The sequence below is a fragment of the Anas platyrhynchos genome, chromosome 2 (genome assembly GCF_047663525.1).
Source record: "Anas platyrhynchos isolate ZD024472 breed Pekin duck chromosome 2, IASCAAS_PekinDuck_T2T, whole genome shotgun sequence".
Classification (NCBI taxonomy): domain Eukaryota; kingdom Metazoa; phylum Chordata; class Aves; order Anseriformes; family Anatidae; genus Anas; species Anas platyrhynchos.
This window is the reverse complement of record NC_092588.1, coordinates 128,320,821-128,348,328: the sequence shown is the minus strand read 5'-3', so window position 1 is coordinate 128,348,328 and position 27,508 is coordinate 128,320,821. Positions and strand designations below refer to the sequence as shown.

Below are 27,508 nucleotides of genomic sequence, written 5' to 3'. Positions count from 1 at the left end.
TTTTTTTTTTTTTTTTTTTCCCTAAAGAAAAAGGTGCAAGGCATGAAACAATTTCATGTCCACACCTCTAAAACACTGCTGTCAGCTCCATTGGAAGTAGAGTATTTATGACGATACTGTCCCATGAAAGAAAGGCAACTCTCCTTTAAAGTCTACATACAGGAACACAGAGGCATTGCTGTACTAAAGAAATAATGACATGCAAACCAACCAAGAATGCATAGCTAAAGGTCAGGGACTGTAGTAGTTTTATGCCCCGGAGATTCTCTGGAGTGTTATGGAAATTAAACCCAAATCATGTGGTGTGGATACTCATGAAGCAGAACAATTGAGACTAGGAGAGATGTACAGATCCTGAACAACCAGGAGTTTAGTCCATAAAGAAGCACCCAGAAGGCTGGTTGCTGTCTCCTAACATCCTTCTTTGATGAGCAGCAAGAGGACAAGATGCAGCACATGACCCTACTACATTCCCTGTCCTGGCAAGTAGTTAAATCCATTTAACTACTGACACAGCTTTTTAATACATAAAGCTCATACAGACATGTTTAGATAGAAAAATGAAGGAAACATTTATTCAGCCATTCAAATTATCTGTATGCTCAATGAGGAAGAAAGCTCTGCCTTCCTTCACATGAATAAATAAACATCATGTGCCTGAATTCTGTCAAAATTATAAATATTTTATATAAAAATGTTTCAAGGCAGGTGATGCTTCATCTAAAAATAAAAATAAATGCTATTTCATTTCAATGAGAAACAAAAACATAACTGAAGGCATTCAAATGAAAAAGAAAATTATTTGGGGAAGCTGCTTCAATTAGAATGACATCAAAGAGCTCATTACTGTATCTCTAGTTAAGTAAGCATGTTGTCAGTCTAGCAGACTGGTTTTAATTTGTTCGAACCACCCTGTTGTGATGATTTATACCCCAATATTTCTGGCAAACATACTTAAGAGACTTAATTATCTTTCCTGAAGGGCACAGCAGCTTGCATTGACAGACTTGAGATGCAGAATATCTATATTTATGTTCAATATAATAAAATGAGCTATTTAAATAGGTTATTCTAATTAAGTACCTCCAACCCAAATCAGAATCTAGCACTTTCAGTAAAAAAAAAAAAAAAAAAAAAAAATTTTTTCTGAATTTGCATGTGGTCTTCACTGTTTGGTTCTGGAGAAAATTTATGGGATAGACTAAGAGCCATGGTGACCACACAGCAACTCTGCTGCAGTTTGCTGTCCCCTCAGACATACCAATGCAAGTCTTTATGAGAAGGGCATTTTTGCCTTTTTTTGTTGTTGTTGTTAATAGAAAAATTTCAGTAATTAAGCTTACTGAGCAGCCCCACATGCTGTTGTTTTTGTGCAATGAGGATGAGGTTTCTCAACAGATTAAACCAATCTATACTGGCTTTACCACAATCTTCCCTCCCTTTCTCTCACATTCTCCATTCCTCTTACGCTGGCACTGATGGCTCCCAGTGACTTGGATCTGGTTCAAAGTACTTAGCAGAAACCCATCAGGGCTTTCTGTAGAGTTTCAGAGCTAGTACGAGAGGCAGTGGGGGAGCCAAAACAAAGTATTAAGATGAGACCATGGCTATGCTGACACAGATTGGCTTAATTTGCCACAGAAGTGCAACCTGAGGGTATGGCAAACACTAGCATGAGGGGTGAAAGCCACCAGGGCAGAGGAGGAGACTGGAAACTTCTGAAGCCAGCTTTTCCAGCAATGCCAACATCTTGAGTAATTTCAACCACAGGGCTAAGATCAGCATAGGTGGAGCCTGGAGCCGCTCGCAGCATGTCCTCTCACAGCTGGGCCCCCTGCATGTCCCCATGCCACTTACGGCAGAAGGCAGGGAGTGGTGGGGTGGAGAAGACCAACAGATCTGCCGCAGTTAGAAGTCTGTCCTCTAAAGGAAATCTCTATGGGTCATGTTGAGACAGTTTTTAGATTCTTTGCCTCTCTTAAGTAACACAGTTACTAAAGACACTGCCTGTTATATCACTTCACCAGCTGAGTCATTGGCTTTCTACTCTTCCACCCATTGCATCTGCAGTGTATTAACAAGTACTAACTGCTAGTCCCATTATTTGGATTCTTTCTTTGGGTGATTTCTCTCTGGGATCGTTTTTGTGCCTTGCAAGCAGAGCTGCAGATCAGAGCAAACATTCTGGACATACGCTGACCCAGTGAAGGCTGTTCATGCTCACGCAAAGAAAATACAGTCAAGCCTGCAAGGATAATGTCATATCTCATCAATGCAGGAGGACTCTGAAGTCCCTTTGCAGACATAGCAGTGCTAGAACTAATTCACAATGAGCATTTCAAACCCTCTTTTAATCCGTAAATTTAAAAAACAAGGATTGTCCCATTCTCAGAATTTATGTCTTTAGGGGTTAGTAATTTCAGAACCATTTCAGGGTTGGAAGAGATTCTTAGAAAATTCCTAGACAACTCATCAGGGACAAAATCAACAGTATCATAGAGGAATTAAATTATGTTCCATTCAAATTAATCTAAATAGCTAGGGAAGGAAAAAGAATCAAAATGATGGTACTTAAATAAGTTGCTTGTTTTGGCAAGCATCCTCCTCTATGTGATTCCATAGGAGCTGCCAGAAAGTTTATGGAAGGTTTAATATTTTTATTTCAATGCTTTTGGCCCAATTCAGAGGACAATGACCTGTGGGAAGCATTATGCATGCTTACTCAGAAAAATGTCAGAAATACCACTGTTCACTCTGGCTGTTCAAATGAGAAGGAAGAATGATTTAACTGCTGGTCATGACCAAACATGGATGACAATAGTTAATGTGGGATTCCCATCTCAGTAGAAATTTACTTCAGCATCTGCGACATTCAACAATAGAAGGAAATAGTGGAAACCAATAGCAGGATTTCCTTTGACAATTCACTTTTATTCTTTCTTCCCTTAAATCCCTTTATTCTTGCCTAGTAAAAATTGTATACATCAGTAGCAGCTGGAGGGAACGCAACTTCAGATTGAAAACACTTCAATCCATCAGCAGAGAGGTGTGGCAGCTGGTCACTCTGCTGTCACACAGGAAGGAAGCTGTAGCCTTCACTCTGAGTCACGAGAAATGGGCCAAGGAGGGAAACATCTATGCTTAAACAGTGGGTAGAGTGGGGTCAAGATCTGGAGGAAAGCTGTGGCTAAAAGGTATATCACCCTGCAAAGCTGCTTAGTCACTGGTTACCAGCAGACGCCAATGTATATATATGTTCACAATAAGAAACCAAAATACTGACTGTATTTACATTATTAAGCAGTGATTCTAGGATTAAATAGGAGCATCTCTTCAGAGAGCAAAACTTACTCCTGAAGACACAGCTTTTCTATTGCATTTTCACATCTGTGTGAACACATTATAAGCCTGGCTAGATCTCATCTTATGGTTTGAAAGCTAGCCAGTTTGGTCAATTTAGTGGTGTGCTCTTGGAGCGAACAAGCTGCAAAAAGTGGGGATAACAGGGGACTCTTTTCAGAAGTGAATTCCTGATATAATCTAAAATGATAAAACACATGCTTCTATGGCAGTGGATTTTCTCCTGATTCACTAGTGAATGAGTAGTGAGATCAGAGTCCTGATAACTAACAGAAAAGAGATATGCTGACCTTGGAAAGGAATTACCAGCAATGGTCCTTGGAAGGACTGATCCTATCACTTACCCTGGGGTCACATCAGAGGGGTGCCTTCTGATCAGGAGGTGTGAGATCACAGATAAGATACTGCTGAGAATACCCGAGCAGCTATGGCATGACACAAGCTCTCCACTATGACCAAAACCACCTGTGCAAGAGAGTATATAGCTTAAGCACATAATACATCTCCAATGAAAGCCTCTCCTATCTATCAGCTTTACAAGCTTTTTGAAGTTACTTATGAACAAAGGATTAAAAAAAAAAAAAAAAAACAGCAGAGAAGAATATTATGTTCAGAGCTGGTGAAAACTAATACTTTCTGTTCCATTTGTTGTTGAGAGCTTATCATATTGCATCATAGTAGTACAAGTGCAACCAAGAACATTTGGTTGCACAAGGCAGCCGAAAGACACTGAATCAGCTCTTAGTCGGCTGCCTGGCTTCCCCTGAATTAGCAGCAGGCTCCAAAGAAAACACTTTGAAGAGTTCCGAAAGACTACTGTGAATAAAAATATCATATGTGATACTGTTTTCTATCCACTGCCAAACAGTCCTAAACCCAAACCTTTGGAAATGCAAGTCATTTTTCTTCAGAAGACTGCAGGAAAAGTGGTGCTTTCTGGAGGAAACATGAAAAAAAAAAAATAAAAAGGGCAAAACTGATACTATGTCCCATCCTGTCAACGCATCATATAAGAAATAGAAAGAGAGACTGATCTTACACTCTGACCTGGCTATATTTGATTGTATGTTGTACAAAACATAGTTAAACACCCTATTAACAAAATATAGTTAAACAGGAATGTTATGAAAACCAGCCTGTATGTCTTGTATACAGACAGGGAAAGGAAATTTAGAATTATGGCTGAAACTCCAGTCTCCAACCATACAGTGATATTCAATGACTTCTTTTACAAAACTTGGGATGTTTGTATACTTAAGAATATGTGGACCTAGTTTATTATAAGAAATCCATCTACTACTGTAATTTCTGATTTAGCAAGCTCCTTAAGGAGCTTTTTTGTTTGTTTGTTTTCATTTCATTTGTATGTGTTTTTTTTTTTTTTCATGCAGAAAATAAGCTAACATAAACCTTAGGGGTTAGCTACTGTCATTGTTCCATTAATGAATGTATGTAAAGATGTAGATTTAAGTTCTTTATGCATCATATGGGGGAGTGGGGAGCATCAGGATCAACTGAATCCAGTATAAAAATACAAAAATACACTGATTTTACTGGAACTGAGATATTCTTGGGGTTCATTAACAGAACAGAACAGGGACTAAGAGCAGGTCTTTCTTTTATTCTTTTCTTTTTAACTTCCTGTACCAATATCTGGATATTTGACTTCCCTGGTAGTCAATTCCAATACATACCTAACTGTGTTTCTACTAACTCCCCTTTATACACTACTTAGATTTACCCAGTAGCAATGTCAGGCTTCCTAGTCAGTAGTTCTCCAGATACTTTGGAGGAAAAAGGGAAGAATACATTCCAACCAAAAAGAATTTCACTGTAGTAAAAAGCTTTATTTTAAGATTTATTTATCATTTATTATTTTTATTTATTATTTTTTGCTACTATTATTTCAGTAAAAACACATTTTGCAAAGTCTATGAAGTTGTGTAATCAATCCCTGCCTCTCCACAACTGCATGTTCCTAAAGCAATACTCACATGACCATTCTCATTGATGTTAAACAAGAAAACTTTCTCTGTAATGCTGCAGCTCTTTCTTTTGACCACTTCTACAACCAATGACTTCTGAAAATTTTCAAAGTCAGATTAAGTAACAAAAATTCTGTGAGTTTTATGTCTATTGAAAGGGACTTCTTTATGCCTTATCAGCTTCAATCTTTCCATCAGAACTTAGTGTTGGGGGAGGACAGAGGGGGACAATTTGCACACTGGGATGGAAGCATGTGTACAAACATAAGCACACACTTAGCTGTTAAGTCATCCTCTGTGTTCTGAATGTGATTAATGAAAGCCGTTTTTTTCCACCAATGATCAAAGCTTCCGTTAAAACTAAATGGCTTATGTAAAACTGAACAAAATTGCAACCCAAATCCTCAAAGAAAACTTCCAAAGCATGAGCACACGCGCAGGCTCCCACACACCACCACTTTTAAAATGTTTCTCACTTACTATATCAGAGAAGATCTGTGGATATATTGAATCTGATATAACCATGCTGCAATTGGACTCTTCATAAAGGGTTTTAGAAGAAGCAAATGGACACATGTGGCTGAACTCTCCTGTCATGCTCATATCAGTTCAAATTAAGACTAACATTGAATTAATTTTTTTGACAAATGACAGAATTTGTTTCAAAGAATCCACTTTCTAGGAAACCAAAAGCTTTTGGAATATTGTGTTTTATATGACAAAACATTTCAAACAAGTACGCATTTTTTGGCACTTTGCTCGGAAAGCATTTACAATTTGAAACTTTTATATATATACATATATATATAAAGAAAGTATAAATAAATCAAAAGTATGCCCAAACTTTGTGGACCATTCCTTTTTCATTTTTGCAAATGGGAAAATCTTACTTAAAGTTGTCAGTTCCATTTATATGGTGCAAAAAAAATATGACAAACATAATTAAATATAATTCCCAAGTCAGTTCAGTATCAACCCTTTGCACTACAGTAGTAGCGTGTTCTTGTTCCGTGGGTCAATTTTGCTCAATGCCTAAAATCAATATTTTCAGATTGTTTAATTTTACACATTAAAAATGGCATCCAGCAAATTTGATAAATTCCTTAAAGATTTCTTTCATTTAAACAAAGGAAATTACAAGGAACTTTACAGAAAATTCAGGCACCCATGAACCCCAATCAAAGACAACAGATTCCCACTTACATTGAGTAAATTTTTTCTTGCTTGAACAGCACAAAGTAGGTATACTCAGTTCATTTCTCTTTATCTACACTTTAATTAACCATCTCTGTCATAGAAAGGTGCATCAAGTGAAGTGAATCAAAACCTAAATTACGTTGCCATTTTTGCTTGCAATAACTTTTCAATAATATGATAGTGAATAATATAATAATGAAATACAGGTCAGTGCTCTCAGTTTATTTAATTTGAGACGACAACTTTCAGAGTTTTCAATCTAAATCTAGTTTGATTGGTAAGAAAAAAAAAAAAAAAAAAAAAAAAAACTTGAATCATTGGATATGATATTCTTTTGCCACTAAGCTTTTAAAAATCTTTGTAAGACTACAATTATTTCTGAATTCCAGTCTTATGTTTTTTCCTCTGTAACTCAAACCCCATTTCTGCTAAAATAAAATTTGCATACGATGACAGTTTGTTTACTGGAGACTCTGTATAAGGGCCTGGCCCTCTTAAAAATTTTAAATAAAACAAACTAAAATAAAATAATAAAGAAAAAATAAAGTGTGTACACCTAGCAGTTTACCAATAAATGATACAACATTCTTAATTACCGAGGACATGTTAACATATGAGATTGCTCCTCCATGCACACATACACACCCACTTCACCTGGTTCACTTGAGAAATCTTCAGCCCCATTATAACTACTTACTAGTATCACTGACAGCCAAGGCTGCATAACGCAGCAAGAGAGCTGATCTAGTGTCCTCTAATGGCAACATTAATCTTCCCATGCTTTAAAGGATTGCTTCATAATTTCCTTTATAAATTAAAGAAGACTTTATCTTCTATGCTTAGACTTCCCCAGCTAACAGTTTTTTTAGGGGTTAAATAGCCCCACAAACTGTAGCATGAATTGATATATTATGTTTCAAGAGCTGGTAAAATAGATGCTCTTGTGATTTTATTTTCTTAGTTATTTATCAGTCTATCTAGGTTAGACAGATAGATAGCTATCCAGATTAGACAAGTTGATATCTAGCAGGAAGGAAGGGAAAGAAAAAAAGGGGGAAGAAAAAAAAATAAATTAAAAAATAGAAAGAGACTTATTTCATTATGAGGACAAGAAGCACCAATTTCAAAGGTCAGAAAATTTAACCTCCGTAACAATATTATAGTCCTAGACAGACTGGATGGATTAAGGGCATTATTATTGGTTAAGCAGTTTAGAGATTTTCAATCACAAGAAAATCTTTTAGAAATCTCTTTCTTTGATAGAAAGGTTGAAGAATGACCATGGCTTCAAGATTCTAGATAGCTTTTACCAGACTAAGAGCCCATTGAATATTGTCATCACACTCATAAATTACTGAGAAAAAGCATGAATTAAGTCATAAGAATGAGTTCTGCACTGCCAGCTTTCATAAGGAAAAAAAGGCTACTGCCAGTCCATTGCCATTAACAAGTTCTCAGACCTTTCATGCACACTGTGAAGGACTAGGTCATTGTGTTGGAGCTGCAACGCATTTCCTTCCCAAACCTGAGACAGGAAACAGAAGCACAAGGGAACAAAAGAAGCAGCAGAAGTCCAGAGATAGTTCCATTATAACCACATGTGACACTGCAAAGTATTTCCCTTCTCCTCTTCCATAAAAATATCTATATTAAATTGAGCTATGAACCTGGACAAGAAAGAGGACTTCACTCCTCCTTGTGAAAAAAAAAAAATTAAATAAAATAAAATAATAAAAAAAAAAGTTGTCCTCTTGTACTCTGTTCAGACTTTTGACACATGATTAGTATTACCTAATCTTTCCTCTCCTGCCAAGCAAAAAGCCTGAAGTGCCTGACTAACCAGCCAGTAAAGACTGGCAAATTTGAGAAAGTCTTCTGGATTAACTTTCTCTGATTTTAAAGGGAATTTAACAGATTTATTGCTTTAAAATATAATGTTTAAAAATTGCTTTTCTTTTCCTCCTTTTCCCTGAGGAAAAAAAAAAAAATCCTCATTTTTTCCTGGAAAGATATCCAGCCTAGGCTAGCAACTGAATCAAGATTAATAAGTCAGTGTTATTGCTAAACTAAAGACACTAAAAGAATATTTTTACTCCAGGCTTCCAGAAGGCTTTGTCCCAAGATCTCTAGGGGAAACACAGTATGAGCCTAAACAGGTTTTCCAGTAATCATATTTATTCATGCTAGTGCAGTAAGACACAATGATGATAACTTATTATTAACCAAGAATATTTTTATATTTCTAAATATATTTTCCCCAATTAAATGCATAATAAAACAGCTTAAGTATATATTATCAGTTTAATAGTTTGAAAGTTTAATAGTTCCCCTCAGTATTAATCATTGAAATATACACAAAAAAAAAAACTAATTCACACTTCTACTGAAATGGTTAAATACCAATATTTAAAAAGGACCTTTACATAACAGAATCCTCTAGTATTACTTCTAGTTTAATGCATACTGTAAAGGAAATCAAAAGAGGCTGAAAAGCAAAAGTAAAAGTAGAGCTGGCTCTTACTGAGTCAATGGCAAAATTCTTTTACGCTGCAGTAAAACAAAACCAAGACCAAACAGCCTGGATTCACTACAAAGCCAAGAGATATTTTAAAACATAAGTAATAAAAATAAGGAGCAGAAAAATAACTATTAATACTAAAAAGTTAGAAATCACATTTATTAATATTTACATTAATTCTCCAAATGCACATTTTAATTTGGTTTTAGGATTAGTATGCATATTATTACTACAAAGAAGGATCTATCCTTTTAGTCTATTTGTTTTTTTCTTCACAGTATACATGCAGTATAAATGAATTCATATTTGTATATATCTGTACCATGTGTGTCTTCGGAGAGGGAAGGACCATAGTTACATGGGCAGGAAATAGAAAATGTTCCATTTTCCAAACTTATCCTTGCCTCCAAATCATTGTAATGCCAGATTTTATCAGGAACGCTTCTTTAAAAAAATTAAAGAGAATTTCAGTTCCAGATGGAGTCTACAGTGATGTTACAAAGATAATATAAGGAAGAGAAAGTGGAAACAGATGTGTCATTTTTGCAGAGATGGATTACATTAGCGTAAAACTCTCCAAATGTTATGTGAGTTGTGACATCTGCAGCAATATGTTCAGACCTGGGTAGATCTCTTCCCCTCCCCCTGTGGATTTCCTGGGTTGGATGGACACTTCTGTCTTTACAGCTTCATAGATTCTAAGGGACCATTGTAGCCTGACCACCTCACAGACTGCATGACTTCCTAAAATTAGTTCCCAAAACAGGCTTGCCTTGAATTGGCACCAGTAGACAACCCATATCTGTACTTGCTATCTGTACTATTGATCTTTCTGTTGCTAGATTGCAAAACCATTTCTTCTAAAACTTCTTTTCCCCACATATGTGTTTGCTGGGTGCAACCAAGTTCCCATTTATTCTTGTCTGCAATAATTTAAATAGCTTCTGCCATAAACTCCACTTTTCCATCATTTTCATGATGCTGAGCAGCAGTAGCAGACATGACAGAGGAACCAGGAAAGCAGCAGACCTCCCACCCAGGTGCATGGTATCATGCACTCTGCTACTTGGGACCACTCACTAGGGGATCTGTTGGTCCTTCAACCCTTTCAGGAATAAAGTCCTCAGACCTGACCTCCTGATCTTCTTCTTTATGGGCCCGGTGCATTTGGAAAGAAGAGCCATCTTCTGAGACTAATTGAAGGATTACCACTGATTTTTCACAGCCATTAGCTCCTGTGTTGTATTGCTGTTATTTTTTATTCTTAGGTAAATGACCTTCCATTTAGATACATGAAAATAGATTATCCTCTCTCTTTGCATCAGTACTCTGAGATTATTTACTTAGCATACTTTTCTCCCTATCCAGTCTTAGCACCCTCTTAAAAACCTCATCAATTTTCTTTTCTTATATCAATGATGAAGATGTATAGGTCAAGAGCAGCCCTTCCTCTGGAATTATGTTCTCCTATTGCCAGTTCCCTGAGATGTTTATAATTTGAGACCTCTTACTAGGTTTTAAACTACACCATACTACCGTTTGGCCCCTTTCATTCCTTGACCAGAATGCCAAATGTCAAATACTCTGGTGCCACTGTCCTTAGCAACAAATTTATCTCAATTTTTAAAAGATAAGATATCAAAAGCTGTTTTGTTGGTGTTTTTTGTAGACTGATGCTGAAAATCAGACCCTTCTATTTTTCACATAGAAATTGTTCAGCACCCTACCACAATTCCTCCAGCCATTGGGATCACCTTACTCTTTTAAAATATTGGTGCTGGATTAATTTATTCCCAGCTCTAGATGACAACAAATATTTAGATTGAGGTTTATCAAGCTAGCCAATTTAAAATTAAGTAGTTTGAATAACAGTGCTAAATGTCGTTCTTAAATACTGTATGACTGCTCTAACTATATTTCCTGGCTCTTTCTCTGTACTCAGGACGTGACTATTTACTGAGTAGTACTACTGCTTTGTATCATTATATACAACTATATCACATTGTATAATACTACATGTAATACTGCATATAATACATATAATACTACAATTATATGATACTATCCCTTTGTATCATCATAAACAATTCTACCAGTTTCTTTTAGCAATAGACCAATATAATCCTTAGATATGTTCTCAACATATTTCAAAACTTCCTTCTGACTCTCTAGAAGTTACCCAGAGTTCTGTGTGTGTTTTTTTTTCTCTTTCTTAACAAGTGCTGAACAAGTCCTGCCTTCTAACTTGTACTACTATCAAATTTCCTTTTCTTCCATTCTTATATAAATTCACTATTTTTTTTTAATTCTGTTTCCATTTTTCCTATGAGTCAGGGTTTTATTTTGTTTGTTTAGGTATTTTTGTTTTTGTTTTTAAACCAATGTGGCCTTGGCTCTCAATTGTGGCTTTTGGGGCATTTGGTAATATATTCCTAAGCAGCTCCCAATTATCGTTCACATTTTTCTGTTCAAAAGTTTTCTCCCAAAAGATTTAGCTCTTAATTGTTTTCAGATTTATGAAATTGCTCTTTCAAAGTACAAAGGAGGGGGGAGGAGGTGTTGAATATATATATTTTTTACAGTTTTTGCTAGTTTGAACACTGTCTTTCATATACCTAATGTAATATTGATGAAGATGCATAGCTAAACATCAGCTACAATAGTAACAGTAGGTTTCAGTTTCCCTTTTGCCTATCAAGGTAAAGTGCAGTAGAGGGCTCAATGTTCTGGAAATAAAATTTTCATAATTAACAAATAGGGAAAAAACAAAAACAAAAAACAAAAACCACTACCTTCACAGTGTTGAAAATAGCCATTTAAGTCATTTAAAGATCCAGTCATCATGTTCAGTCCTATGACTTAGTGGTGCAATATTCTTACTCAAAGAAGACCAAAATTAAAAGCAGGGTTTGATTTGTGACTTGTTACCAGATAAATAGGTAGATACTCTTACTGCAAGACTGGACAGATATTTTCAAGAGACACACTCACCACTGCACTTCAGATATCCCTTTTTTCTGAAATGTTCCTGAGGTATCTTGACTTTTGCTGAATGCTTGGTGAAAAGTCAGCCAGGCTTTATAACAGAACAACCAATCTCTTTTAAGAGCTGGGGAGAATGGGTCTTGAGAGAGCAACAGTAAATCATTTTATATATCCAAAACCAATGAAGTGTATACATTGAAAAGAAAAACACAATAAAAATTTGATTTTCATATACATGTACACTACATCTGATCAGCAGGTCAACAGTCAGGCTGTTTCATCAGGATGAGTTGTCTGATATTTCACTTTGTTCAAAAGAATTACAACTGGGCAACAACTTTTTTATAGAAACCATCCAGTCCCAAACTTCTAAATCAATTATTTGGTAACATGGTGAAAAATAAGGAACATAGACAAAGCAAAACATTCTTCTTTGTGTTCATGGTCAGAGTTAAATACATGTACATTAGAAACTGATATCCATGGCTGACCCTCTGGAGCAGTACAAGCAGAGAAATTTCTCCCAAGTGTTACATAATTCAATTATGGGCTTTGTTTAATGATTCAGAGCACACTTTAGATCATTTTTCCAATGAGCTCCTTAACTAAATAATCACTATTCTCTTCTTAACAGGATTAAAAGATATGCAGTAACTCACATGAATTACAAGAGAATTAGTTGAAGTAATCACTTGAAGAGATCCAGCGTGGAATAGGCAAAAGTAATTTGTGTGCCAGGATCAATTTCCTCATTATTGTAAGGAAGGAGGTGCTTCTGAATCTAATGACGCTGAATTGAAATACAGTCAAGATTATCCTGCCAAACTGTTATTAAATTAGTTTGAAAGGGTGCAGGATGGTCACTTATAGGAGACATGCCAAAGCAAGTAAACTTCAGGTTTGCTGACGTATCAAAGAATGGTTGCAGGCAACATTTAGGTGTATGGTATGGATTCCTCCTTTGGTATAATCAATGACTTGTCTCAACAGTGGTTTGTTTTGTCGACACCGGTCAGCAGTAACATTCATTAGGGAACCTGAGCAGCTGAGGGAGGGAGAACATCTCTTTAAAGTATAGGCATGGAGATATTTATTCTTCAGTGGCAAATGCTTTGACACAGCAACAACTCTTTGCTGAATGTTCCTAGTCCAGGGCTATTTCAACAGTTAGAGCAGGTATTCTGGTAAGTCACTTCCACTTTGTGTGCCAGAGGAAAGGCATAAATTTTTTCAAATTAGTCCTCAGTTTACTTGCCATAATAAGAGGTGAATGATTTTAGTAGGTAAGCAGAAATGTTAAAATATTTTTTTACTCAGTTTGGTGTCTGACAAGGAGAATAAAACAGTGTAGCATGGTCAGAAATAAAAATGTTGTTCTCGAAAAAAAAAAGACTTTTACAAAGAGGGCATCACTGACTGAAAGTTATGTTTTGTTTAGAGAGAGAATTTCCTTCCAAGTATTTGTAGTAAGAGACAAAGAAAGAAAATCTAGATTTAAGAATAATCAGAGGTTCCTCTAATAACTTAACAAATAAATTTATCCCTACACATATAAAGAATTTGGTCCCATTTATTAAAGAATTTTAAATCTACATCACCTAGTCCCTTAAAAAAGGTTTGAATAGCCAAGCTGTAGACTGGTATTAAAGAGCATTTGCTCATTCTCTCTTCACTTTTCCTCACTTCATATTAAAACTTGAAGTAATAATTAGAAATAATCACAGATTGGAAGTCTGTTTTCCCATTTCCCCAGGTGACGGACTTAATTTGTATGCTGATAAGTCGCTTTTCTGTGGTTCAATAAGTACTTAGATTACTTGCACAAAGCAAAATACCTCCTATAGAAGAGCACAGCCTGTATCAGGATACCTTGGAGGAAATCACTAGAGCATTCCTCTGAGTGCCGATTGTCCCTTTTGCATGTGCAATGTTAAAATGCTTTTGAATTGAAAACTGTTTAGGATCTAAATCACCCATTTTCTGTTCTCTGACTTTTGGCTATTAGTCAAAAGACTGCTTAAACTCAATAAGATAAAATGAACCTCAGCCAAACTGAAAATAGAAGAAAGATTTGAAGAAGTATCAGTGGGGAAAAAAATACAGTAAGATGTTTGAAACCATTTGATTAATGACACTTCAAACACTCAGACTAAAATCAGAAGTAAAAATCCCTTTTTAAATTAAAAGTCCTACTTAGAAAATGCTTCTCTTGGGAAAAAAAAAAAAAAAAAAGGTAACATTATAAAACTGTTCACTTTTACTTTTTATTTCCTTTAGCTGTAGGTTTTTGTTTGTTTGTTTGTTTGTTTGTTTTGGTTTTGTGAATAAAAAGCACTATCAAAAGGTATTAAAGTTTTCCTGTTCATGGAAAAATAAAATAAAATAAAATAAAATAAAATAAAATAAAATAAAATAAAATAAAATAAAATAAAATAAAATAAAATAAAATAAAATGAATTCTTAACTTCACTGAAGTGAATGGCAAAACTGTTTGTAACCATTGTAGTACAGGAATGTCATCCATGCTTTTCAGAAGGAACATTTGAAAAAAAATGTTCATCTTTTTTCATTCATTTGTTTCATTCAGAAGGAACAGATTGAAAAAAAAAATAAAATGAAGAGATCCTGATAGATTGTGCCAGTTTTGCTTCTAATTCAAAATTGTCTCTAGTGTAAATTTGAAGTTGACATGTATGGAGTAATAATGATTAGGAGAAAATAGAGAGCAAATGCCCATCTAATTTCATTCTCATTTTGTATTGTTATGAGTCAGCTGGCTCTCAAAGAAATTAGGCAGTGGGAGAGATTTAAGAGAAGTTATCTGAATGACAGCAGTTTCCCAGATTAAAGAGGAAAATCCATTTTGTTTACAAAAGCTCAGCTGTTTCAAAGTGGCAGAATGTATCTGCAAGAAGAAGCACCTATGGTGAATACAGTTAGGAGACAGTATGTATTTCAGTTGCTCTGCAACTGAAAAAGCCTCCCATCTAAATGGATAAGACAGACAGGAGCTCTCTTTCCTGTGCTGGTAATGGGCACAGACAGCACTGCAGAGCAGAGCAGAGTTGCCCCTTCCCTGTGCTAGTGACAGCAGTGATGCTGCTGATGAAGATGAGATTTCTTTGGATGTACCCAGTATCCAAAAAGCAAATAGGAAGGGACAGCATCAGTGAGTTTTTTTAAGAACATAGGAACACTGAAGAGGCTGTCAGGGAAGATAGAAAGCAGGGGTGTGGGGGGGTACAGGCTGCACTGAAGACTAAAGCTGATGTCTTGAATTGCTGCAGTCAAGGACAAAACTTCCCCTGGCATCTTTGGGGCAGAATCTTGCCCTCAATGTGTAAAACAAAAGGGAGAGAGCTTACACTGTGCTGACTGCAGAGCCCAGCCAGGCTGCTCATAATGGCTGCTCATAACAAAAACTGTTCTCCTAAGATATTCTCATTTCTGAGAGGCATGGCACATTTGCCCCAGTTCTATTTCTTAAAAAACAGTGAATTCAACTTACTACAGGAAGCAAATCATTTCCACATCAGAAATAATTTCATCAAGAAATCAGTATCCTCAATAAACCTTATATGATGATTTAAAAGCAAATCTTCTTATTGCCTGCTAATAACAATGTAAATGAAACTTAAAGGAACCATGAAAAAGAAGTGTCTTAAATTATAGAGAGCTTGATAATGACAGCATGTTAACTTGTGACAGAAGTTACTTCTCCCTAAACTGAGACATTTAAAATAAATTTCAGAGCACAGCACCAGTATGTCAGTCCTGGTATATCAAGGAAGTTGCATCCAGGGGCCAATATGGGTGAGGGTCTTACTATGATCTAGTACAATTAAATAATGTATCTGTAGCCAGCCTTTGTCAGAATGCATATATTAATCATTCAATTTTATTGAGTAACAGGAGTAACTTTATCACTGAAATAAAACATGTAAGACGGTGTTTAGGAACACCAGCAACCCAGAAAAGAATTAGCTTGGATGAAAAGCTTACATCCTAGCTTCCAAAAGCTAAAATCCACCCTAGCTTCTCCCATCACTGCTCATTTTCCTCTGCTGAAAAGTGACAGTGATTGATGTCTTCTCCCACCCAAAGTATGCCGCGGTTGTAGCTCCTTATGGTTAGAATTAAGCTAACAGCCCAGCTCAAACACTCACCCATTTAGATGAAGTATTTATTAGCCACGAATCCCTCTGTTCTTACACCACCTCAAAGTTCTCGTGTACGTCACTGAGAAAAACAAAGGGAAGGTCTCTGGCATTCAGTCGGAGAACTCCAGCACCAAACCCTCTAATAAGGCGAGCAGGCATGGAACGACTCAGAAGGCCCAGATGTTAAAACCATATAAAGCTGAAAAAGAAAATAAAGAGCAGCTGAATTACAAAGGAGGGAAGGATACAATGTTTGTCTATGGTTAAACTACTGTAAACTTTGAAATCTGTATTATGGAATCCATTATAAAACCCATAATTCTGATTTAAAAGTAATAGTCATAAGATTTTTACTTTGCCATTATTTATGGAATAATAAGAAGGTATGTTAATAGAATCCCACTAAGTAAATAGATGGATTTCATTAAAATTGTCCTGATAAAGAGTCAAATCAAAAGAAAAAGGAAGTAATGATTTTTATTTGACGTCAATTTATTTTCATAGAACACCTTGTGCCACAGAAACCTAGGAAGATGAAAAGAGACGGAAAACTTTTTCTTTTCCTCCATAGCATAAGTGGAGATTTTTAATGGCATTTGAAAGGCGGAAGTGACCTATTTCCAGTTGCTTCTATATTAAGAATCCAGCTACATATTCAATACTTGCCTGAAGAATCAAAGCAACATACAAATTCAGATCAGGATTGATTTGTCAACACGTTGGCTAAATAGAAAATTTGTTGCAAAGAATGCGCTGGAAAAATGAGTGCTTGAAATTCTGCCCCAGTAAGGTCCTTCAGGGACATACCTCAGATGTTTGCCTTGCTCCCTCCTGCTTGCCCCTCCTCTCTCGTCTCTGATGGCTGTCCCAGAGAAGCAAAAATCACAGGAGAATTATATGTTTGTGCCCCTTCTTTTGGGTTGTCCCTTCACTCCCTTCACTCCAATGGCCCACAAACCAGGTCTCTCTAAAGTGAAAACAGGACTGCTGTGGGCACCATGCTTCTCACAGGGATCCCACTCCCCACTGGATTACAGGAGCCCTTGAGGCTCCAGAACTTCTCTTGCCAGAGGGGTTTCTCACACATGACAGAGCTCTTCTATGAAGGCTACCATGACCAGATAAAAAAAAAAAAAAAAAAAAAAAAAAAAAAAAAATTGGTTTGGGTTGGAAGGAACCATAAAGTTGGAACTGCCTGGTTCCAACCCCCCCTGCCATGGGCAGGGACACCTTTACACCAGACCAGGTTGCCCAAAGCCCCATCCAGTCTGGCCTTGAACACTTTCAGGGAGGAGGCAGCCACAACTTCCTTGGGCATCACCAGCTGAAGGAGTCCTGAGGCTTGGAGGGGCTTTGTCTCCTCACTGGGAAACCAGCGCTGCACCAGTGCAGTGCTTGCAGTGGTAAGGCTGCTCTCCTCTCCCTGTTCCCCAAGAACATTATGTGGTGGTTTATCCTCCTAGTATTATGACACAGAGGATATGTCACGTAGCATCATTTCTGGGACTGCACCCACCCCATGCAGAGTGCAGACGAGAAATAAATGAATCATCCAACATTTGCATATGACTATCTCATTGCATAGAAACACAGGTAGGACACAGGCCCTACTGAACTGTTAACTCTAGTCTTGTGTTATAATTAAGGGCATTAACCACATTACATGTATATTCTGTAGTTATGGTACAAAGTGGGAATTCTGCCCCCAAACTCCATCTCTCTAGTTTCTATTTCAGTGACCACTTCCCCCCTACTGGTTCTGTGTTGCCACTTACCTACATCTTCAGTAATGTTTCTCCCGTGCTGCAGTTGGCTTCCCCAAGCGTGCCAGTGCTTTTCCACTTCCAGCCTATGCTCACCGCCTCTGAAGGTGAACAACCAGAGCTGGGTGCAGCCTTCCAGGTGAGTGCTCAGACAGCCTCAGGTCAGAGGTGCTAAAGCTCTTCTGGCTTCACAAGAAACACTTCTCCTGTTTTATTCGAGGCCATACTTACATTTTACAATGACAGCATAGCTGCAGCTCATTAGTCTACTTTCATAACTTGAGCTTTCTTCCATTCACTTGTTGCCTACTAATGCACTTCTGGCTTATTGTTCCTATATCCAAGTATTAGCATTTCATTTTAGTATTCACATCCCTTTCAGAGAGCTGGAGGCCTCACACTCATCCACCTTTGTGGCACTGCTTTGCAATCTTTACCCATATAAGCAATATTTTCCAAATCTGACACCCATTCATGTCATAATAGCCTCTGACATGTTGTGTTGAGACCCACGGCACAATGCAAGATGAAGTCTGAAAACAAATCAAATCTCACTGAATACCTGAAAAAATAAATGTTTTTGTTTGCAGCTTTTCTTTATGCAGTTGCATCCAGTGGTATGCACGTGCTTCTCAGATGTATGCCTGCGTGACCAGAATATTAGCATTAAAAGTGTGGGCTTTAAAACTGCATGGTCATTTTGCTGATTTCACAACTATTAAGCTAGTGGTCTGAGAAGCTGAATTTTCTTTGGGATGAAATGTTCTCAGGCTGTAAAATCAAATTAAGGAGAAACTTTGATGCTCCCATTTCTTGTTCCCGTTCTAACGTTTTATGCTGTTGATATTGATTTATTAGGAGTTAAATAATCACTGCAAGAAAAAAGAGCCATGAAGTCCTTTTCACGTTTATTTTTAAATCTACAGGCTTTTTGACCACCATTGCCTTACAGTGACACCTTCTGGAAAAGAGGGGAGAGAAGAGCTGCTCAGTAGAGGAACAGAGTGGGGGAGACTAGGCATTGAGACAGTTTTGGAGTCCTAATTCTTGGCAGGCTTCTGATGTTAAAACACCTGTAAAGAGCAGTGTCAGAGCCACGCGAAGGTTTCAGCTCTTTTTGTGGTGCATGGCTTCATTGCTTATGGTTTCAACACTCTTTAAGAAAAAGAATCTACCACAAAACAATCATCCTGTCTATATTCATGCTCTCTATAAAATAATACTCAAATATAGGGTGGCAGTAGTATCACATGTTGCTTAGAGTCTCATGGAAGTAAAAGTAAGCAAACAAATAGGAAAAAAATACATTTTTAATGGATAAAATATTCTTCCCTTTCAAATCCTTACTCAGAATATTGCTCTATTTTGAAAGGGGCATGTGTTAATACTAAAATTCTTTAACATAGAATAATAATTTAAGAATATGTACACTTCTAGCTAGGTTGGCAAGCAAAACAGGAAAAAAAAAAATCAAAGTTCCTTAGAAGAGTATAGCAGAAGATATAAAAATACATTTTCCATTTCTGGACTGCACTTCAGCTGCTGACAATCCACTGTCATGGCACAGCTCCCAGTTTCATCTGATGCTCCCTCAGTGTTAACTCAGAAAGAAGTTATGCCAGCAGCAACAGTAGTTTCTTAGGCCACTCGCAATACACTGTTGCAAGAGTGGCTCTGTTGTGTCTTGCTAGGTTCACAAACAAGAAGGCTTTGAAGTTGGTTGCTATTGAAGAAAATAAAAGTTTTACAAGTAAGCTCTGGGATCCTGGGATAGTGGCATCCTTTTTGTTAGCAGTGATACTCTAAATAATAGCTTCTGTCAAAATGGCATAGGGGCAAATACGGTGTACTATAAGAAGCTGAAATCTAACAGAAATCAGAGTACTGGCCCCCCCAAATAGTACAGCACTGTGATTTTCCACATTCTCAGATGTGAACATCACAAATGTTCACTCCAAAATGGCTCAGCATTCGTAACCATGCTGTCAGTGGTGACCCCCAGTGCCATGAGTCTACATTCATTTGTATAACAATACTGCCTGTAAATTTCCAGCTTATTAGTTAGTATACGTAAGCATGAAATCAGCACAGCCATACTGATTTAAACCAGATGAGGGACTGACCTTTAGTTTGGACACAGAATCATGTGAGAGAGGAAACTATTATATGGCAAAGAGCCATTACAACTATAAAAACAAAACCTTCATCAGGTGACCTCAGCTAAATGTGTAGCATCTGAACCCTATGCCCAAACCTACCAAGCTGACTGGTACTCACTCAGCCCAGAACACAACACATTGAGTGTTGTGCCCCTGAGAGATGAGGCAGGCTGGCAGTACAGTGTGACAAACCTTGACTTGCTCCATCTAGGTAAATAGCCTGTGCCCAGATGTATACCACGAAGACATCCCAGACTTCTGGTCTCCAGAGCCATTCAGGCTGCACAGTTGGCCCATCTGGTCTTACCCAATGTGGAGCCAGAACATGGTTAAAACCTTCATTCAGTCTCAAGAAACTTAAAATCACCCCAGTGCTACCAGCAACATATGACTTCCGTCCCCAAGAGTCTACTAATTTCACAATAGAGATCTTCCCAGTTGGGCTGCTTACCCCCAATTACTCATTTCCAAAAGGTCCCATTATCCTCAGCGTTTTGGTACTTTGTGCTTCTGATTCCATCTGAGAGAGGACTTCAGGTCCCTGAAATAATTCTACTTACCTTACAAAAAAGAGTAGGGTAAACTGCTATGCAGACACATGTTCCAGAAGACAAGAAGGCAAAAATCTGTAAAGCAATAAAAAAGATCCCATATAACTAGGGTTGATCACAGAGTCTAAAAATCCTGAAATTTCCAGACTTCTTATTTCCAACCACCAGAACTCATTTAGCTAGGTCTTCCAGCCTTGTCCAGAAGGTGAGGTGCTCAGGTGACAGACCAGAAACTGGAGAGTCCAAAATAACAGGTACTGTAGGATTTGCAATAAAACAAAGAGTTTGCAACCTTGGTTTTATATCTATACAAATGTAATCTGACAATTACTCACTGTAACTCACCAGAGCAAAAATGGGAAAGAGGGAAAAGTAGCAGGAATGGTCTAAGACCAGGCAAGAGATTAGCACAATGATTTAAGTAAAAGGGGCTTAGGGCTGGAATGCAAACAGATGGCTATCTTAGAATTAGATTTTCTTAATACAATACAATACAACACAATACAACACGATACAATACAATAATAAAATAAAATATAAAATAAAATAAAATAAAATAAAATAAAATAAAATAAAATAAAATAAAATAAAATAAAATAAAATAAAATAAAATAAAATAAAATAAAATCAGATTTGTCACAATAAGCTCAAACCATTTTTTGAGGACTTGCTATAGCTGCCCTCATTGAGACTCTAGAAACACCACCTCACTAGAAATGCTGGAGAAACTGTAAGAAAATGTTTTTTTAAAGATCAGCTTAAGACAGTGAATACCGGTGTTTCTTTTTTCCTTGAGATCCACTGAAAACAAAAACTATTCGAGATGCTATGGATGCATGCAGTTTTCACTGATAACTCTGAGAGTCACATGGCTATAACAAGAAATTATTTTGTCTGATATCTAATCTACTGGTCTTGAAACCACAAAACTAAAGAGAGAGGGAGGAAGAACCATGAAGAGAAATACAGAGCATGTGTATTTGCAAAAGGGCGCGATATGCCGGCTGGTATCACTCAGAAAAGGACAGTAAGCTTTCTATACTGTATATATAGTTACTATATACTGCCCCTCATAAAATATTTAGATGCAAGTTTCTTTCCCATTCAATCTCAAGGAAGGACTTGTTTACTGTAATAGCAATCCATATTAATTTACCACAACAATAACAGAAGTCAGTTTGCCAGTCGGTGTTTTGTTTATACTATAAAGCTTGAAATGGAAACTGTGGCCTTGATGAAAACTGTAAAATTCCAGTAAATGGGATTAGTCATCCTTTTGTGTGCCCCAGTTCCACGTATCAAATAACAAGCAGTGACACCCTCAGCTACCAAGTGGAAGCAAACATACTTCAAAAAGGAATAAAAAGCCACAGAGGGGATGAGTAACATTTGACATTTTCATGACCGGAATTTCTGTAAATGTCTCTCTCCCAGAGGAGAAATATCTTCCAAAATATTTAGTCCATTGTAGTATTTCTCTTTGATAGAGCACTGTGAAATCCAAAGGGGGGAAATACTTAATGAGAATGTCCTAATATTTAACTCTTTGCAACCTGTAACAATATAAGGCATTTCAAATCAGTATTATTATAGCCAATGGCAAAGGTGAGTGGATTTTGATCTAACAGATTCCTGACAGCTGTGGAGCTGTCAGGAGCACTACATGCACTACATGCTCTCTCCCCATTCAATAGTCTTGAGGCCTTTAATATGATCCTCAAGAGAAAAATTCCATCAAACAAGAAGCTGTTGATCATGCAAATATTGTATGCCTAATCCCTTTGCTTTCGACAGAATATGAATTACATCAGCCTTCAGAAAGGGTTAGCATTTCCTTGTTAGAGCTCAGTGTCCCCAGTGGAATCCTTAAATATTTGCATTCTGCACACCTTGGTCACACAGCATATTAAGCCAAATCTCGATGCATTCCATTGCTTATGCAATCCAAAACAAGGCAACTGGTTTGAAAAGGTTGCATATATGTTTTTGAATTGTCAGTTGTTACTGAGGAAAGCACCTAACTTTCATAAGATTTCAGCATACTGAATGGAGCTTAGACAGATTACCAATGCAAACTTGCTGCCAAGCACGTTTGCCTAACAGGGTTTAATTACTATTATATTCTGTGAAATTGCATGACAATAAAATCACATTTTAAAAATATAATTGCAAATTTCATAGCTTGGCTAAAAATGAAATCAGCTGTAGCAAAACTAAATCTTTGCAAGTGTTTAGTACTTCTGTTATTCTGACTGCATGCCATGCATCAGAAGAAAAAATCCCAATATAATACTGGGACATTGGTTAAATACATAACATTGGTTAAATCCTCATGAAGAATACAGGTAACACTACAGTGTTGGAATCACCCAAAGTCATTTCTCTCCATCTTCTAAGAAGGCCATGCTCCACAGCAATCCCACACTTCAGCCTGATGAACAGGGGTCTGCCTACAGAAATTCAGCCTGTATGCCTTCCCATATCTCTTCTGTGATGACAGGATATGGCAGCAGAGCATTAATGCTAAAACTGTACATCCACTCCTACTTCCAAATACCTGTGAATAGCCATGGTAAAAACACCCTCCCCAGGTGAGTCTTCACAGCTCCCATGGCAGCTGGACTGTGGGATCATACCAGGAATTTCACACTGCCGCCTTCGCATGGCTAGTGCAGAGAGTACAAATCCAGTAGGACTTAGGGGACCCTGTTGTCACCATTTGGAAATCAGCATTGTCATCACCTTCCTAAAATCAGACCACTCGAGATTTGTTTCCATCCCACAAATTAAGCTGTGAAGAGTCTGTAGGTGTGGAAAACAAACCTGCCTGTTAAAGAAATCACATGTCTGAGTTTAAAAAATAATTAAAATAAAAATTTCCACTTTACCTGATGCTTCCTACTATGTCTTGAGGCAACAGTTATGTTTGCTATTTTAGGATGTCTGTTACAGACAGCATGCATTGGAAACAGGCAGACAGTGACCTTGCCTTTTTGTTACCTGCTGCAATAATGGGCTGCCACAGAGCTGAACCCTGCAGGGCTGGCTTTGACCTGGGACATTGTGCTAAGTGTGCCTAGTGCTGCTACCTGGCAGCACCGTGAAATAAAAGGAAGAAGTCACTATCCTTATTACTCAGTTCATCCCCAATTTAGTACCATTGGCACCACTGCAACCACCTCCGTTATTGGGTTTTAGTACCGAATGTTTGGAGCTAGTCCCTGAAGCAGGCCACAGAGAGGAAGAACATAACTGAGGAGGGATGCTGTGTCACTGACCATTCATTCTCCCTGAGCTAAAACCACCTCTTCTCCTCTCAGAAAGGCATTGTGCTTTTGCTGCTGACCTAGCCACAAACCACACCACATTCCTGTCAGGAAGTATGAAATTTTGCCTTGCCTTTTAAGATGAAAAGGAGAATCCATACCACCTAACTGAGCATTTCATAGACTTTGGGTTGAAACACACAGTATTTTACTGTTTCATTTTTACAAATTTATGCTGTACACTTTCTGAATGAGTAGGAATTTGAACGAATAAAACTAAAGCACTCTTCACTGCATTCACTCACAGGCTGTGCCAGGTAATGACCATGCACAAAAAGACAGCTGACATGGGCTGGCCAAGGTAGCTGATAGCACAGAGGAGAGGGCTGAGATCCCCAGGCTCACAGCAGGGAGGGCAGAGGCAGCACACGCACACTGCACAAAGCCCAGCAAACCCAAGCAGGACTGCAGGAGAGCTGGCAGCGATGCCAGCAGAGCAGCCCTCACCCCTTCAAAGCCCTCCTTTTATGCTACAGCTGGCTGCCAACTGTTCAGCGGCTACGGGGAGGAGGAGGAGGAACAGGGAAACTTTACAATTGAACAGCGTATAGCTTTGTACAAATAAGTTCAGAAGGAAATGCAGAGAGGAAGAAAATACATTAACCACATTGCCCTCCTCCTTATTTTATAAGGAAATAAAAGACCTGCAGGAAAATGACACGGTCACTTACAAACATGAGGTTCCTACACCAGCTGAAAGACAACAGAACAGCACAGATCAAGCCATTTGCTAGCTGGGGCAGGGACTGCAGTTTAACTTCCTAAGAATATCCAGAGGAGTCTCTTTGAAGTCTACAAAATACAAATAAACAAAGCCCAGAAACTCTGGTATTTAAAGAAAACAAAGACATACAAACAGATGATTCAGGACACCTGACTCAGGGCACAGTTATGAAGCTGAGCAAGACCCATCAGTAGTTCTCTATGCCCATAGCATCTGTTGAGGAGATGTATCACCCATTAAGCTAAATTAAGATGCACACAGGAGGAGTGGCTTCTAGGAAGGAATTTCCAGTAAAGCCACACTAGCATGAACAGCACAGATCACGTAGTCTGACACAAAGCAGACTTAACGACAGAAAAAAATCAGTATCAGTGCTTCCCATTCCCCAGGCTGCCTCCTAAAGGATCCTAATAGGTATGGTGCAGGAAAGAAAACCCCAAGCAGCATGGTGCTGCTTTTCTAAACATACTGATATGGGAGATTGAAAATCATACACTGATTTTCTCACTAGAATAGCACTATTGCACTATTTGCAGACTGAATTACTATTCAGCATGTGCATTATGTCCCTAATCTGGCCCTTAATAGGAACATATTGATACACACTCCACCAGACGGAATGCATTAGACATTAAATACAAAAGTTGTTTTTGCTTTTAGAAGTCTATGTAACTTCACACACACACACACACACACACAAAAAAAATAAAAAAAAAAAATCCCACAGACTATATATTAATCATGTTTACTGATCTCTGGAGAGTATTAGCACACTTTGAAGTTAGCCTACTGTGCCAAGCCTCTGTCAGTTGAAGGCATAAATTTTCTTCTTTGCTCCTAGTGTAACATTTTCTTTCTTCCACACACACTCCCAAATGAAGTAAAGTTAGACTGGAACTAGATGCTCTATATTAGCCTGCAAGAGCTTACTAAGATGTGTGAATGGGTGGCTTCACTTTGAATGTACATGTTCTAGTACAAAAAACATCTTTTCCAACCAGAAAATATCTCAGTAAGACATTTTTTTTTGAACTGTTCTGCAGCAGAATGAATTTTTTTCAAAAATACAGCTCCATCCATTACCATGTCATTAGATAGCCAAGTTTCAAACATAAGGCAGCAAGTTATCTTTGCAAAGCAGTGATTATAAATAAAACATCTGAGATATGACTTCCTCCACATTGTGAAGTATAGTAATAACACTGAATAGGAATTCTGTGTCAAATATATATATAGGTTCCACACAGGGAAAAAAAAAAAAAAAAAAAAAAAAAGACAGCTGTAGAACATAATGAGAAGATGTGCTGATAAAACTGAGCACAATCAGATAGCAATTTCCTTCCTTAAGACACAATGCCATCTAGCAGTGGAAAAGGAGTGATCATTGATTCATGATTCAGCCATCAGATGGTGAAGGCATGTGCAGCCGTGGCATCAGCACAGCCACGGTATCAGGCAGCCAGTGTTCCTGGCTGCAGATCCTGGTAGGGTACGAATAACTCTCGAGAGTTATAACACTGAAGAGTTGCTGAGAATTATTACAGATGTCATGCATGAAAGGACTTAATGGAGACCAAAGTATAAGCACAGATTGATAGGAGTTGCTTAGGAAAGTCAGTCTAATCTACAGGTGTTTCCACCATTAACAACATCTTCAACAAAGCAAACAAGTAAATGCAATACTACAAAAACATAGTCATGTTCGTTGACTCAGAAAAGAATCACAGACTGCATACAGACAAGAAAGACACAAAAACCTCAACTTTAGCTAGCAAAGAATTCAAAGTTAAGGAAGCAAGATGGATTTTCCTTGCAATTGCATCAGCATAAGTGACTTTTTGTGGCTATACATCGTCAATATCTATACCAATCTACACTGCATTTGAAAATTTAGGCTTCTGATTTTTGCCCTGTAAACTGTACTAAAGCAGGATGACTAGAGTAGCCTGGATGCACATACATCACCCTAAGTATGTTTTTCATAGCAAAGAATGGATGTTGTCACAAGTAGCCCTGATTTCGGTCATTTAAGATCAAAGGAAGATATCTCAATTAGGAAGGACAAAATCAGACAACCTGAAGAAAGTAAATTGGGAGTCTTTCTCCTTTGCCTTCCAAAAAGACAGCCTATCCATGGCCAATCAAATAGAAATTGAAAGACAAAGCCTCTGAAGTTACTGGTAACACCAAAAATATCAAAGCTAGCAAAACACACTAGAGCATTATAACACGTTAATAGTTAGTTCTCACTTAACTTTACAGGGTTGCTTTGTGATGTTCTTTTTTTGCATGAAGAGATTTTTTTTCGCAGACCCAGCTTAAAAAGTCAATCTGTAAGAAGTCCCAGTGAACTTGCTCCTTCAGGATGGACTCTTCTGGAAGAAAGAAAGTCAATTCTCTTCGTCCTCTTGGAGCTGCCTGTTCTATACTGTGTCTGTAAGTGGTGGATGCCCAAATCTTATCCCAACCTGGGATCCTCACCATTTTCTAAATTGCTTATCTTCCAGCAGATTTCTGGGGACAAGAACCCGAGATTTTATAAAGGAGTTGTTAAAATGTTAAAGAAAAATGCTTCATTCATTTTGAAACTCTGAATAAATCTTAAATTTTCTAGCCCACTGTCTTCTCATATCACCCTAAACACACTGGGAAAAGTTATGTGAGGGGACAATCCATAATACATATTAGTGGGTCAGACTAGCAGGCATTACACTGTTGTGCCATGAAAGATCCTGCTGCTGAACCAAATGCAGAGTAAGGAAGTATAATTAAGGTAACTA

General features: G+C 37.6%; 1 long non-coding RNA gene across 1 annotated transcript; it reads right to left on the bottom strand.

The window, feature by feature from the left end:
* Window positions 1–903: 903 nt before the first annotated feature.
* On the bottom strand, window positions 904–24,973 carry LOC110351882 (uncharacterized). Its single transcript, XR_005264014.2, has 6 exons — window positions 24,676–24,973; window positions 20,688–20,753; window positions 17,981–19,691; window positions 17,013–17,067; window positions 16,212–16,404; window positions 904–3,825 (listed from the first exon to the last, which is right to left on the bottom strand). It is a non-coding gene; the product is annotated as an uncharacterized lncRNA (long non-coding RNA).
* Between the last annotated feature and the right edge of the window lie 2,535 nt (window positions 24,974–27,508).